The sequence below is a fragment of the Rousettus aegyptiacus genome, unplaced genomic scaffold, assembly GCF_014176215.1.
Source record: "Rousettus aegyptiacus isolate mRouAeg1 unplaced genomic scaffold, mRouAeg1.p scaffold_m13_p_5, whole genome shotgun sequence".
NCBI lineage: Eukaryota > Metazoa > Chordata > Mammalia > Chiroptera > Pteropodidae > Rousettus > Rousettus aegyptiacus.
Window position 1 is genome coordinate 65713858 of NW_023416308.1, and position 14014 is coordinate 65727871.

At 38.7% G+C, this 14014-nt stretch overlaps 1 long non-coding RNA gene across 1 annotated transcript in view; it reads right to left on the minus strand.

The window, feature by feature from the left end:
• LOC118602803 overlaps positions 1-14014 on the minus strand; it is a 249984-nt gene that overhangs the window by 87091 nt on the left and 148879 nt on the right. The window contains exon 8 of the long non-coding RNA XR_004950800.1: positions 13062-13204. This is a non-coding gene — a long non-coding RNA (uncharacterized LOC118602803). The remainder of the gene's footprint in view (positions 1-13061; positions 13205-14014) is intronic.

A 14014-nucleotide genomic window follows, 5' to 3' on the forward strand; every position in this document is an offset into this window, starting at 1 on the left:
TTTCTCTACATCAGTACCATTTCATTCTTTTTTGAGTTGGAGCTGGTTGTGTATATATCTGAAATCACATTTGGAAGGCAAAATACTCAAGGAAGGGGGTTACTTGTTAATCATCATTTTTGTCACCTCAACCACTAAGAGAGTACTCTCCACATAAAACTTCTGAGGAAATTAAAAAGGAAAAAATACTGCTCTAGGCACTGGGACATCTGGAGATACTTTTGCTCCGAAAATTATGTGACAACATTCCTATGTGGTAGAAATACAATTGCTAAGGAAATGTGTGCCTATCTGATAATAAGGTGAGAGACAGAGATGACATACAATATTTTACATATAGAGATTCCATTAATTTGTGGCTCCATCAATACATATCGAATCTTACTCTGTACTCTCTGATCTCCAAACTTGCACCTCTGCGCTGTTCTTTAGTTTGGGATATTGGAGAGGCAAAGTCTCAATCACTCCCCTCCTGACTAGAAATATTTTAGTTGCTGCTTATTTGAGGTCACCTAAGGGCTCATTTGTTGTTAAAGCATGGAAATCCTTACAAAGAAAATGAGGGCTCGTCCTCACTGAAAAATTCTATGAACTAGATCTTTGCATAGAAGACATTGAGCAGGAACTTAGTAGATCTGGATTTAAGTTCTAATTCTGGAACTTTGGGAAAGTCACTTAACCTCTCTGAGCCTTAGATTCTACATGTCGAAATGATTACTATGATCAAATAGACAAATAATGCTTGTCCCTTTGTAATTTCTAAACTATAAAGAACTATACATATGCAGAGCACTACTGATAAATCCAGTTAACAGGACAAGTTCAGATGGACCAGCAGACTGTCAACCACTGGGCATAAGAAGCCAATTACTGTGTAATTCAGACCTATCCCTCTCTCTGTGTTGTGAGGACAATTAAGATGGACAAGGTGATGAGTTACTTCTTTCCTTGGCCCCAGATAAAGTCTCCTATCTTATCTCCATAGAGCTGACATAACCACAGATGCCTTCCTCCATACCCACCTAGTAACCGAAGGGGGTGGGAGAGGGGCAGGTTCACTGCCAGAGTCTAAAACATCTTTTAAAATGGCATAAAAACAGGAAAGCAGAAACTGCCATTTCCCTCCAGAAACACTTTGAATGAAACAATGGTCCAATGAGGAGGAAACCAAGGTGATTCTATCCTAATTATATCACTTTACCTCTAAACATACAACTTCTAGCACAAGAATGCAATGGTAAAGAATTTGAGTTTTGGAGTATGATTGACTTGAATTTGAATCAAGGTTCTGTTGAGAGCTATGAAGTGGTTGAGATTTGTACTTGCAAGCTAATAAGTTAGCTTGCCACAGTTTTATGGATGTTGGCATGAAACATAAGACTCTTGGATTAGAGACAAAGGACAGTTTATTATTCACAGCAATAGCAGTAGACAGGGAAGCAGCATTTTTGTCAGTTCCCCCAGCTTTAATTCACATGTGATGATGGAAAGAGGGCCAGTTAACACCTACACACACAGTGGATTATATTACAGGAGAGGGACTCTGAGCTTAAAGAACCCAAATCTTTTATATTAAGTAGTAAGCATGCCTGCCCTATGCTCCACAGGGAGGTACTATCTTACTGTCTTTCCTATGCTAGACAGTAAGCTTACCTGACCTTTGCTCCAGAATGGGGCAGGGGGAGGGGGGAAAAAGCACTATCCGTATGTGCCCCATACAAACATCCTTACAAAGATGATCCAGAACAAAGGCAATCAGTACTTCTGCTCGTATGATGAACAGAAACATGAGAGACTCATGGAGAATTATTCCCAAACAGGTTCTGTCACTTACTAAATTTGATTAAGAATCAAATTTTACTTCCCTCTGAGTATTAGTTTTTGTGAGTATGAATTTTTCTGGGTTTTTTTTTTTTTTTGGTTTCTATATAATGCAGTAGCATTTCTATCACAAAGATAAAGTGTAATAATTCATATTAAGTGTTAACACTGTGTAGTATCTTAGTGACAGCTAGTTTAATGCAACAAAATGACAATAGATTGTGCATAGCAATTTCTTCCCATCCACTCTGAATTCATATTCCATTCTACTTAATTAATAGACACAGAGGTTCTGGCAGTCCAGTGTGATTCCCAGACTAAGTAAATGTAAGAGGCAGTAAAGTATAGAAGAAAGAGTCTTATCTCTACAATCTACCAAGCGTGTGACCTTGGCCACTTAACTCACTCATTTTCCTCATCTTAAAACTTTCTATTTTGTTAGGTTGTTGCAGCATGAATTAGGACAAGTATGTGATAAATAGTATTTGGCACATGCTGGTGGTGCTCAGTAAATGGCGGAAGACTATCATTAAATACTGGTAATTGCCCAAGTCCATTGGTTCAGGGAAATGCTGAAAGTTGCTTTCAGGGCACTTTCATATCCACCTCCACCCCTTCAGAACACCTGACCCATCCACTGAGAAAGAACTGACTGAACAGCAATCACATACCTGGAGCTGTGGACCTGTGAGTTCCTGCCAGCTGCTCGGGGCTCCACACTGATCGTTAATAGGGACAAGCAACATGCTATTAAAAGTTGCATCTTAAAATTACATAACATGGTCTGTTAAGATCAAAGAATCCTAGAATCACAGATTTGGGGAATGAATGACATATGAGAAGCCCAGATCCTTGTAAATATCCGCCTCTTCCATAAATATGGGTTTCACAACCTTAGCAATCTGAAACACCAGGAAAATCTTTTTCTTTTCCCCACTCGTCACACTCTAATTGAGAGTTCCTGCCATCGCTTCGTATCATCTTATCCACTCACCCGCTACATCCATCTTATTCCCTTGTCTTTCCCTTTTTCTCTTTTTAAAATTTAATCAATCAGTCTCTTATCTATTCATTGAATGGGTAGGTATGTCTACCTACCATGTATGAATCACACGGTTAAATGTACTCCTAACACAGTATATATTTATAGGAGGTACCAAACATTTTGAGGTACTATAACCTAGGTTCATGAAGAGCATCATTCTAGTTCAGATTACAAACATATTCACATGCGAAAACTTAAAAAGAAACAAGCAAAATTACACAATTATTCAAAATTCACATATACATGCATACACATGAAACCAAATGCCCATTTCTCTTAAGCGAATTCATCACTGCTCCAAACTGAAGTCACTAGTATTTTAGCACATGAAATGAATACTAAAACATAGACACCACTATATAGTTTGTAACTTGGACTGGGTAAAAGGCATGTCGTGTACTGGTAAACTTGCTAGTGCCTCTACTTAGAGTTGCAGGAATGAGGGTAAGGGGTAGGTGGTAAGTAGAGTCTGGCTGTGCCATTGTTAGTTCTCAGGCAGGAGTGGGGCAGCAATGTTGGAGAACAGCAAACACTCCATTATCCCAAGTCATAAGGCTCAGGTTGCATGTGTCAGGGGAAAAATCTGTCTTCTAAAATTCTTGATGTAGGCTGTCAACACAGCAATAGTTTGCTAACCTGCCCTTGGCCAAATGGTGCTTAGTAAGCATTTGTTGAATGAATAAATGAATGTGCAGCATCTATTATCAGCAGATTTTGCTACCTCCCTTCATCCCGGACACTGAAGGATTCTGGGCAAACAGCCCACCAAGAAGACTCAAATTGTTCCAGTTCCAATTATGTCTTTGTGTTATAAACCGTGGATTCATGTATAAACCATGTGGTGCAGACAGCCTAATTTAAATCCTGAAAGACTCAAGAAAACATTACAACTGCTCAAGAGACTGACAATCTGAAATGAGACTCATAGGCATTGTTAGCCATACAATTCGAAGAAAAAGGGAAGATTTCCCTCAGGCAGCAGGGCTCGATTGCTCATTTTCTCCACAGACCCTCTGCTGTCCCAGTGAAGCAGGATGCCTGGGAAGCCCTCACTTAAGGACACAAGCTCTAAATTTCAAAGGCACAGCTGCTCTGGGAGAAAGAACAGACAGGGCGCAGCCTAGACATTTTCCACATTATATCTTCTTTTAAGTAATATGCTCTATTATTATCATGAGAACACATCAGTATATGTAAATGGGATTGTATCCTTGAAGTTGTAGAACAGTTTATTCATTTTTGTATCTACCTAAAAACATTATAGATGTTTTATTAGTTACCAAGAATATACCTATTTACATACACTGTCTCATTTACTCCTCAAAACACCCCTGAAAGGTAGATAGCACTGCTATCACTACATAGTTTGGGTCAGAAAAATGGAGCTGAGAAAATAATTAAGATAAAAACTCACAAATTGCAGAGCTGGACTTTGGACCTGGACATGTATAATTTTAAAGCTCGCATTCCTTCATATGGAAACAATGGTGACCACACCACCACCTCAATGTCACCCTTCTATACTTAAGTGAAAACAAAGAAAATTGAAAGGTTATCCTGTGGAATGTCACACATACATCCAATCTACCAATGGGGTGGCCTTCAAAGGAGACTGAAAAGATACAGAAGTGAAGGAAAACTCGAGTACAGGCTGTCGAATAATTTAAAATTTTTGATTGCTAACCAATAATTGTACCTTTAATATCTTTCAAGACTGCTTCCAGAATCTTATTAACTAATAATTTTCTCCCTGATTTTAGTAATACTTTCTCTAGTTTCATCCTATTTTGACTGTGTCATTAGTGTGACTGTCACTTAGCAATACCAATATGCTGATGATTCACAAATCTCTACACCTAGCCCAGACTTCTCCTCCGAACTCCAGACTGTATAACTAACTGCACAAACTTGAGGTCTAACTGTCATAGCAAAACTAATGTTTCCAAAGTTGAGTTTCTGCTATTTCTACTAAACGAGCTCCACCCATAGGCATCCTCATCTCAGGAAACAGCAATTCCATTCTCGCAGTTGTGCAAAACTTTAGAATCATCTTCAATCCTTTTTCTTACCCTGCACATCATCCTTCAGAAACTCTTGCTGATCTCATCATAAAAATAATCTACGGTCTAATGGCTTCTCGGCATCACCACTGCTACCACCCTGGCCTCAGCCTCTGTCACAGATGGCTTGGATTGTTGCAAAAGCCCCTTCTAGTTTCCCCGTTTTTGCTCACATTCCCTTTAGCCTAATTTCAACACAGGCAAATGATCTATTTCAGCCTCCTCCAAGGGCCCATTTAAATGGAAGTAGGGGTTAAAATCATTCCAGTGGCCTACGAGTCCTTCCATAATTTGTCCCCTTACTACCATTTCCCTGCCATCCCGCTACGTCTCTGATCTCATTTCACACTGTTCTCACCCCACGTGCTCAGTCCCCTCTATCACATATCGTGTTCCCTCTGTCTCAAATGGGGTTTTCCCAGGTGCCCACATGGCTTAGTCCCTCACCTGGTTCAGGTTTTTACTCCAATATCACCTTTCGGTGAGGCCTTCCTTGGCCACCAAATCTAAAATTGCAGTACTTTTCACTCTCAATGTTCCTTATTCTCCTTTCATGCTCTACTTTCCTTCCTAGTACTTATATATATATTAGCATGCATTATATGTTACTTATTTGTCTTTTGTATTAAACATCATTTTGGTTTAAGTTCCAGAAGGGCAGAGTTTTTATCTGTTTCTTTCACTGGTGTATCCCCCGTGGCTTAAAAATGACCTGGGTCATAGTATGTCTACTACAAATCCATAAAGATCTATTTAATAAATCACTCAATCAAAGAATGATACCTGCTGTTGGCCTAAGGTAGGTATTTTTTATTGCTAATAAGGAGTTTCCTGACATCCTATTTTTTAAATGTTTGGGAAATTAATTTTTATCAATGCCATCTTTTAATTTATTGAGATTGCATACTTTGTTCTATCACTTATTAATATGAAGAATTTACTTATAAAGGCCCTGCTGTTAAATCATTGTGCATCCTTGTGATAAACGCTACTGACAGGAGAATATTTGCTAAACGTGCTTTCAAGTTCAATCTGTTAGCTTTTATTTAAATCATTTTAAAAAGTGTTAAGTTTTTTAAATTTTAATTTGCATGTGCTATGTTTGTCCAAGTTGTGGCTAAGTATATGCTACCTTTATAAAATAATTTGAATATTTTTTCATATTTTTATAAACTTTTAGATAATTTATGTAATAAGGTATATTACAAAGAATTATTTGTTTCCTCAAAATTTTAAACTATCTAAGCCTTTTGTCCACCTAATCCTTGATTATTGAGCTATTCAAGTTTTGTATGTTTCTGAGTCAATTTGGTAAGACATTTTTCTCAGGCAAAATTAATATAGTTCACAAATTTTCCAACTTATTGTTATGAAGTTTCATATAATGTGTTCTTCAAAATTTAAATTCTGTCTTTGCTATTATAAACCCTTATTTCAACTTTTGTTTATTTGAGTTTCTCCTTTTAAAAAAAAAACTTTTAAAAGTTTAAATTTAAATATTTTTTTCCTTGAGAAATAGCTCTTGGACTTTATTCTATCATGTAATTCCTTAATTTTTGCTCGTATCATTCTTTCATTAAGAAGTTCATATTTCTTCACTATGCGTATTAATTTTACTATCTAATTTTGCATTTGTTGTTATTCTTCCTCACCTTCATCTCTTTCCCTGCTCCTGTTTCAGAAAGCTCTCATCTCATTATATCTCACAGATCTTTCCAAGAGTTCTTCAAACATTTGGGGAGATTTCCACAGTAGATCATTTATAGAGGTATACTCTTCTCTGAGTCTTTATGTCAAATGCCTCTTTCTCTGTTTTTATATAAGGGTAATTTTGCTAGTTTGTTGCTTGTTTGGGTTTGTTTTTTCCCTGCATAGGCTCATGTTTGCCTTTGAAAGGATACACGGTGGTGCTCAGCTTCATTCAAGTCCATTTAAGTGCTGGTAGAACTGAATTCTCATAGCATTATCAGAAACACAAATCCAATCCCAGTTTCTTGTTTCTGGCCTGCTGTATTGTACTCTTCTGCTGGACTAAAATTGGATTATATCTACTACACTCCTTCTACACTCATAACTCAGATATGTGTATATATCTCAACTTGTGTGACCATACGTGTTCTGCCAGTCTCAACTCCCACCTATAGCACTTCACTATGGAGCCAACATCTCTTGGAATCATTTATTCATTCATTCATTCAACAAATATTTACCAAACACCTTATGTGTGTAAAGCACTGCTCCAAAAATCTGTCTCTCCTTATTTTCTGAGAAACTATTTTCTGAGTGGTATTAGTCTAAAAAGAATGGTCTAAAGATATAAGCAGAAGAGGATGATATTTGCACTATCTCAGAATAGTGCCTATTTAGAAGAGGAGTGATGACTTAGTCAATTCAGGATGTCATAACAAATATACCAGAGACTGGGTGGTTTAAACAACAAACATTAATTTCTTACAGTTTAAGAGGTTGGTGCCAGCAGATCCCATATCTGCAGATCCCAACTTTTGGTTTCCAGATGGCTGTCTTCTCTTTGTACCGTCCCATAGCAGAAAGACACACAGACAAACAGAGAGTGCACATGCAATCTCTCATGTCTCAAGTGCTCTTCTTATAAAGGCACTAATCCATTCATGAGGGCTCTGCTCTCATGATCCAATCACAATCCAAAGACCCTCTTTCCTAACCCTATCACATTAGGAGTTAAGATTTCAATATATGTATGGGGGGGGGGGGAGAGGGACACAGATATGTAGTCCATAACAGGCAGTGACATAATTTTCTGGTTGATAAAGCCCTGAACCTCTGATCCAGAAACAGAAAATAAAGAGTGTTTCTACCTTTTCAGTCCAATGACACTACTGTTTCATGAGGCGACATGAGTCTGACACCAATTACAGTTATTAATCCATCTTCATCAGTATTAGAAGTAGTAGAAATTAAAACTGCTCCTAGATCTTGGCGTAGGATGTCTCCCAGACTTTGTTTTTCCAGTGTCCCTTCCTTTTTTTTTTTTTTTTTTTTTTTAAGAGATACTGTCAAATTTTAAACTGGAAGCAATTCATGGTTTTGTGAGTATCCCCTCTTCAGGAGCCTGGCATATCCCCAGGCAATTGCAGATCCCTCAGCCACATCCTAACTGTTGTGGGCACTAAAGAGGGCAGCCATACACTCACTGAACTCTGAAACAGTTAAATGGATCAACTCTAAGATCCTCCTCCTCAGAATCATAAAACTACCATGTCTTTCGAGCTTCGGCCTAGAGCCTACTGATGCCCGTTTGGATAACAGGCACAGGGTGTGCTTGCAGGAGCAGCTGCCTCTCTTTTCCTCATTTGGCAGCCAGGATGCTGCAGCTGAAAGGATTTGCTATTTTCCTTCTAACTGCTACAAAGTAGGAAGCCATGCAAGGCATGTAATTCTTCTCTGGCCCATGTAGTGTTGTCTGGCAGGAGCAGGCAAGGAAGAGACTGAAAGTTACCAGTTACGGATACCACCTATGCAGAGAATACAGTTCTGGGATGGCTTAGCATTAAGAGGAGTATTTAGAGTCAGTCATGTTTTTGGAGTGGGAAAGAATGAGCTTTGGGATCAGACACACCATTTGAGCAAGTTATTCTTCTCTCATAGCTGGTTTTCACATGTAAAGAATGAATACAATAGCTATCTCACAGGAATACAGAGGACTAAATAAATAAGATAGTATATGTTAAATTCCTGTCATATAAATATATCCAAAAAAATGTAGCTCTGCTCAGTGCCAGGATGAGGGTAAAGCAAGGCATCCTCCATGGGCACAAAATTTAAGGGGCACCAAAAAACTCAGTAACCAAAATAAATACTATTTCAAAGCAACATTTTAAATTAAAATTAATGCATAAAATTCCTATAATGGACACTTTACAACCCCATTTTACTTGCCTTATCCTAATCCCAGCCCTGTTTCCCTTACAACTTCATTTACAAAATCAGGAGAGAGCCCATGAGCTGTAGTTTATTGATTTGAATTTTTAAAATATTGCATTGAAATATTATTTATATTGACTACTGAAATTTTTGGTAGCCACCTTAAATTTTGTGCCCAAAGTGAATTCCTCAGTCACTAATCCCACTCCATGCTCTGGTCTAAATATCACTTCTTATTAACTTGTTACTTGCTTTCTACATGCTCTCTCTCCTCCTTTCCCCCAAACCATCTCCTACCTATACAACATGGCCACATTACATATTACTACAAACAGATTATTACAAAAAAAACAAACAAACAAAAACAGAAAAAAAATACATCTTACAAAGATGGCCACTTTTAGAGGAATGCCTCAAACCATACCTGCCTTGGTTAGCTTGAGCAGCAGAGGCCGTGGCTTATCTTGAGGCGTCTCACAAAATATTTCTACAATATCTAGAGTGCTCAGAAGCACAATCTAAATGTCTTCTCAGGACCTACATTTTGTAAGTGCCAAGTATGGTCAGTTTCCCTCTCAAAATCTATGATGCATTGGAGGGAGCCTTACAGTGGATTCTAGGAAAAATATGGATGTGCATAAAGTACAGTTATCTTCAGGGAACTTAGTGATTGCAGGGCCAGAAGTAAGAAACGGATATAAGAATAATCTTTCATTGGGTATTACATGAAATCTATTATATGTATCATCTCATTTAATCCTTTGAATATTACATTTTAAAGATTTATATGTATCATCTCACTTAATCCTCATAAAAAGCTTTACGATGTATGGATGGATTGTCACTTCTATTTTGCTAATAAGGAAACTGAGGCTCAGATTAACGGGCACAATCATCTAGTAACTGGCATTTCTGCTTTACCACAGTGAATTGTACACAGTGCTTTACATCTCACATATAGTTTCCACTCTGGTCCCTTCCCTACTCCCATGAAGAAGGCAAATCATATTAGCATTTGGAAGAAGAGAATGAAGTCTGCAGCTAGCAAGCGACCACAAAGTATTTTCTGATTCCAGCACTATATCCCTAACAATTTGCTATTTTTCAACTAGGAATTCTTTGCAGTAATTCTCCAGTATTGTGTATAAATTTTTTAAAGTCTATTTCATATCTAGACTCATTGGGTAAACATTATATTCAGCTTTTGATGCCAAGCTTAAATGTTGTGTTCTGTGCTGGACTAGAATCCTCCATTTGCATTCCAGAACCACTGTCTACTTTTCCCCACACTTCTTTATCCTGCACATCACCGCTTGGTCTCTCTGGTTTAACACTGGATTCGGCTAAGTGGGGAGCCTCAAAATAGAAAGCAGAAGGAGAGAGAAGAATGAGTTTGGGGCTCCATGATTCTCCCACTGTGGCATCACCTCAGGCCAACTGTCTTCACCAACAAAGTTCAGGGTTACTCTCAAGGTGGCCATCTCTATTAGACTCTTTTCTACCTTTCAGACCCAAGGAAGGAACAGTTCTGCTGCCATTTGTCTGTTTATTGCATCATCCCTTGTGTTTTGCTACAGTCCACCCACATCTTTGCAAATAGTCCCTACACAAACCCTAATTTAAATGTGCTCTTCTGTTTGGACCCTAAGTGATACAGTTCCCCTGTGAACTTGAATAAAGACTTTTAGAGCTAATTTGACCTGAGTTTGAAGCTCAGTGGACCAGTAGTGTGCCCTGAAAAGTTATCAGCATCTCCGAGGCTCAGATCTTCACCTCTGAAAGCTCTCTGCTTTCAGGGTTTATTCTTTCTGTCTCATGCATCCAAGACATACTTGCTAAGCCTCCACTATGTGCAGCAAAGGGACTTCACAAAAGAAAACAATTCCATTGTGTTTTTACCCAGAGAATTCATATTTTGAATGGGACATGTAGATAATAGAGGCTTCTAGGACTCTGTAAAGAAACCTGCAGTTTCTGGCCTGCAGTGGGGATGGCGAGCATTTAGAGAAGGGATTCAAGAAGTGATGACAACTGACATGAGACCTGAGGCCTGAGAAAGGTGTCTCAAGGACTCACAAACTCGACAAATTCAAATCTCCAAATTTAGGCCTCTCCTAAGAGCTCTCTGTCTCAGTGAATGAATATTCATCCACTGGCACAGGCCGGAAACATAGAAATCGTACTTAGGATCCCCCCTCTCTCACTCTCCAAATAAAATCAATCATTAATTTTCACGATCACCTCCTAAAACATCCTTAGACTCTGTCTAGCTCCGTTAGTCTCACCCATGATCTAAAACCAACTACTACCATCAGTCAGAGAACTACGATGACTCTCTCCACATGCACTTGCCCATCACCCTTTCTCTACCAATTCAGTCTCTACAGGGCAGCCAAAGTGGTAATTGCAAGTTGAAAATCTAATCAGGTTAACCTCCAATGGCTTCCTTTCATTTTAAAATTCAAGGCAGGAGCCCATTAACGGAGCCCACCCAACATGGTTTGGATCCTGCCTTCCCAGTCTCATCCCAGACTCTCCCATGGAGTCTTTCTCTTTTATAGCACCAGTTTACCCTCTTCTGTATTCTCATGGAACAATCATTCAATAAACTCGAATTACTTATCAAACATTAATTTTGTGGCCTTATGATTAAACTGTTAGCAATATGAGTGCAGGAGCCATGTTTTATTCTATTCATCAATCCTTAGCTCATCTCATAGTACCTGGCATGGGCTATGAATTCAAAAATTATTTTTTAAGGATGGGAACAAAATGCCAGGAATTAAAACTATGGCAATGACAGCTCCAGATCAATATAAAGGCTTACATTTAGCATCAAGATACTTCATTTTTAAGCATTTAAAATATTACATTTTTCTCTGTTTAAAAAGACAGAGTACAGCGGAAATAACTCTGAGTCTTTACTAGGAACCTTAATTATGGGACTTTCTTTTAACAGTGGCTGGCTTTTGACTTCTGTGCTTTTCAGATTCCTCAGCCTGCATGTCACAATTTCCGTTCTTTGCCTTTAGAGCTGGCAGTGTTCTTTCTGGCTGTTGTCAGGTGCCCGCCTCTAACAGCCTCTTTCATGCTTTCTAATTTGTTGCTTTGAATCTCCTGCGGGCTGGGAAACCAGATAGCCAGGCTGGCTGGATTAAGTGTGAAGTCAGATTGACATGTTCCAAATGAGCCCCCCGAGGGTTCATCTAAACCACAGCCAATAACATCCCGTAACCTCGCATATCTAAGACCAGCAGCCCTCATCCCACTTCTGCACATTACTTTGCTTCTTCGTTTTGCTCTCTCATTTTTCTCCTCCTTCATATCTTTTGTTTGGTAATATTGGCTTTCTATGGCTTGCCAGTTTATATAATTTTTCTTCTCCCTCCACCACCCTATGAGGAAAAAACCTACCAACATGGTAGACTTTCAGGGTTTTAATGCCCTTGTTGGTTTCCACTGTTTTTAAATATTTAGTAATCCATGTAGGAGCCTACACCTCTCCCCTAGTCTCAGGCAGAAGCTCTAAATTGGATTTTCCTTAGATAAACGAGACTGTACTCTCAAAAGACTGATACCAAAGACATCAAGCAGTTATTTGAAGCATGTGGCATTTGTAGCAGGCAAATTAAGTCTGAGTATCAGTGATAATGACCTTGCTCCCTGCTTAGTCACAAAGACCCTTCTTTTTTCCCTATGTAATTAGAATTCCATTTTAGGTTAAAGGAAAGCAGTGGAGTGTCAAACTACTCATTACAAACGTGGGAATGGTTTCGTTGGCTGTGGAGGAACACCAGAGCAAAGTAAGAGACGGGGGAGTAGGGATTTCACAAGTACAGAGCAAATGAGAAAGTGACAACTCTCATTTCAATTTTGAATTTGAGTCCTTGGCCCTTTCAAGTTGATTGCATGCTTTAAAAAAACAAACTGCATTAAGGAAAAGCAAAGAAGATGGAGAAAACAAAATTTGAAACGAAAGCGTTTTTACAAGCTGAGAACCAGGCTCTGATTTGGAGGGCAACCTCTTGAAAGATTTTGAAGACTTGGCCTAACACATGGCTTTGCACAGCCTTTGCTATTTCAGACAATTACCCCACAACTCCCTTGATGCATATGTGATATTAATGACAGGTCAGAATCAATGGTAAACAAAAATGACAGCACATCTGTATCCTAAAAAATGTAGTTATTACCACAATTTTCTACATAGTAGGAAGAAGCCAAAGACTCACCATTTGTTAGGGGCTGGAAGACATTCTGATGGGAAATAAAGATGCCAACAAGAATCCAGGTGGTTGAGCTCATCAAACAGCCGGCTGAGCAGGGGGCTCAGAATCGGACATACTTATAAAGGGTGACCTCTGTGCTCTTGCATCTGTGGAACAAATGGAAACCAAACAATGACTCTAAATACAGTTCATGATAGGTAATTTTCTACCCAGGATCATTTAAAAATTGTTTTCCACCCAAAGTGCTTATTTGGCTCTGTCTTAGAATGGCCTTAAATCAGGCTTTTCTAAGAAGCTATCTTGTAACAGGCAAACGAAGCATTAGCAGAACTAGGAATGATGAGAATGTATACATCGAGGAATAGAGGAATGAGTCCCAGATGCAGAGCAGGAGATTTGGGCGCTTCTTTTGTTATAGCATTCACAAACTGCTCTGTGAATTGGAGCAGGGTCCTTAAACTTCTAGTCTAATTCCTTCAACTTTAAGTGATAGAGTTTGGCAATATTACTTATAAAGTCACTTCCAATTTACTGTGAGAATCTATAACTTTTTGGATTTTCCCAACCCGACATCTTATGTTTATTATGGTTTTAGATGTTGGGGAGAAGACTGAAATATAAAAGAAACCTTTGTCTTTTAGTAGAAAGAGCACTAGACTTGAGGTCACAAGTAATATTTAACTTCCCTAAACCTCAAATTACATTTCTGAAAAAATATGTATAACAACTGTGACACTGAATTAAGTTGGTACCAAGCATCGAAGAGGTGGTCCCAAGCACCGGCCTAATGTTACAATCAATTTCAGAGGTTAAAAATGTAGAGGCTCAGGTCCTAGGCTAGCTAATAAGGCAAGTCAATCAGAGCACCTTAAGTGGTTCTAATGTGAGCCACATCTGAGAACCACAACACAATGCCCAACCATACTGAAGACAGACCCCGTGTTGGCCTGATTTAC